The following is a 2,912-nucleotide window of genomic DNA, read 5'->3' as shown; positions in this document are numbered from 1 at the left end:
TAAACCCTAATTCATCATAGAAATAAACGAAATTATAACCGCTCAATAATCACATGCGTAGATACCATTAACCGAACTAGAAGACTAGAGAACATGTTTCGTTGTCTTTCAATTTTTTTTTTTTTTTGGTACAAAAGAGGGCCAAAGCCCAAAGAGAAAGAAGACTTAAGAAATTAAACGAACGTTCCTAGACATGCAAGCCCCGGAAATATCATCAAACAAAAGACTCTGAAGCTCACTAGGTGGATTTTCCAGGACATGAAAATCTAGAGAATCCATCGAAATGCTGAAATTAGCAAGCCAATCCGCACTTCTGTTGCCTTCACGCCAAGTATGGGTAATTTTGACATTCCAACTCAAACTCAAAAGTTGTCGAATACGCTTGACCAAGGTAGGAGTTGTTCCACCAAAATTGCAATTTTCAGTAATCATATCGACCAAAATCTTTGAGTCACTCTCCACTATAAGATGAGTGGTATTCTCCCTCCACGCCAAGTCCAAACCTAGGTACATGCCCCACATTTCAGCATGAAAAGCATCACACATTCCAATCTTCTTGAAGTAGCCTTTGATCCATCTGCCATCAGAGTCTCGAAGAAGCCCTCCACACCCTGCAAGAGTACCAGATCCCTTCCAAGCACCATCACAATTAAGCTTAACCCAACCAATCTGAGGTCGCACCCAACCGATATATATAGTTTCCTTTTGATGCGGACTTTTTTGCACCAGCTTCGTACTGTCTTCTATTTCTCTAGTAAACTTTTGAATTACCAGTGTAGGATTGCTTGGTCTTTGAAATCCTATTTCAAAAATAGATTTGTTTCGCCAATTCCATAAATACCAACATGTTGTCATGAAAGTAGTCTGCCAAGTAGTAGGATTATCTCCAATCCCTTTTTTATTAAGGTTGTTAAAGATCCACTCCCTGCAATCAACAGAGAAGAAATTAGTTATGTAATTAGACGGAATAAGTCTGAGCCATACCTGAGTGGTGTGCACACAATCACGAAGGACATGAATGACTGTTTCATCCTCTCTCGCACAACAAGGACAAGTAGGGGGGATACCAACCCCCCACTTGCTACGACGATAATTGGTAAGGATTCTTCCATGAGCGGCCAACCAAATAAAAGTTTGGATACGATGGGGACCCTTCCAGTTCCATAAGGTCTTCCAATCACCTCTCACAGCCAAAGAGGTCTCTTGCTGCAAATTGTAAGCACTTTGAACAGTAAACTGGAGAGTGCTAGTTCCTCCCCATCCTACAGTGTCTGGACCATCAAAATCAGAAGGGGTTGGAAGGGCTAAAATCTGGTTAACAATGTCCACAGGCAAGTTATCCATCAAAAAATTTAGATCCCAGTCACCAGAAGTATTAAGAGCATCCCTAACTGAAATAGTAGTATCCACATAAGATTGATTAGCAGACGAGAAGAGAGAAGTATTACTTGAGACCCACTTATCGAGCCAAAAGTTAGTACTTCTTCCATCCCCAATTTGCCAAATAACATGACGCTTAAAATCATCCCAGATTCCTACAATCGCTTTCCACAGGGGAGAGTCATAAGGTTGGGAGCTAATACTGTTATTAAGATCATTATTTCTACCGTACTTACTGTAAAGAACTCTACACCAGAGCTTATCTGGTTGCTTGATAAGATTCCATATCATCTTCATAAGAAATGCCTCGTTCATATGATGAGGCCGCTTGAAACCAAGACCACCATGCATCTTCGGAAGACAACATACATCCCAACTTACCAAATGAGCTTTACGCCTCTGATCTGAGTCTCCCCACACAAAACCTCTTTGAATTTTTTCAATCTCATCACATATGGTTTTAGGGATCTTAGCATACTGCATGTGATAGTAAGGAATGGAGCTGATGACAGATTTTGAAAGAGTGATTCTACCTGCCAAGCTTAAACATTGTTGCTTCCAACCACTTAGCTTGTTTTGAATTTTGTTGATAATATGATTGAAATGACCTCTTGAAGTTCTACCTGGTTCTATGTTCGCCCCAAGATATTTACCCAAACTGTTAACCTTGTTAAACCCTGTATGTTGAATAATATCTTCCCGAAGTTGGTTGTCAACATTCTTGGAAAAATACACGTGAGTTTTTTGTCTATTAATTTTTTGCCCCGAAGATTGACAAAACATATCAATGCAATTTTACTTTCTCATATACTTACACACTGGTTGTCAACCCTGTTCGTTGTCTTTCAATTTTACTTTCTCATATACTTACACACTGGTTGCTTCTCTAACCTCTTCAATCTGGATAGGACCAAAGTGAACGACAAAACTCTTTTTCAAAAGTTTTGTCCATTTTCAAAACTTGATTTAAACTTAAAACATCTTCTTAAACCAAAAGAGACCTAAATAATCTCATCTAACAAAAGAGACCTAAATATTCTCATCTAACGTATGTATGTCTATTGTTCCATAGATTATGACTTGCACTTGGAATTTGGATGATAAAGTTTGTGATAATTAGCGTATGGCGTGTGTTTTGCACAATCTAATTCAAATGGAACAATAACTCCAAAGTCCGAAGTGGCAGAGAGAATATGAATTGAGAAATATTATTGACCGTAAAGTAGAAAAAGTTGAGACTTATTTTGACCGTAGACTCTTTTTCCCTTTGAAATTCACATAAGTGCCTAATTAATAATTCGGGTTTGTATTTTGCATAATTATGTTGAAGAAGTTCTAGAACAGTCACCCACTCTAAGTTTTGTCGAATATAGAAAGAATTGCATGATTTTGAGTGGGATTTTGGCGTCTTCTTTTAACCTCAAATAAATATCCTACAAAATATACATGTCCCATCTAATGAATCTAATAATCTTATAATAATTTCAAGCATATATTTGACTCTTGACTGATACCAAATGTATATCTAAAAT

The sequence above is a fragment of the Medicago sativa genome, chromosome 4, assembly GCF_051527215.1.
Source record: "Medicago sativa cultivar Bolivia chromosome 4, Bolivia_mono, whole genome shotgun sequence".
Classification (NCBI taxonomy): Eukaryota; Viridiplantae; Streptophyta; class Magnoliopsida; order Fabales; family Fabaceae; genus Medicago; species Medicago sativa.
Note: the sequence above shows the minus strand (reverse complement) of the source record.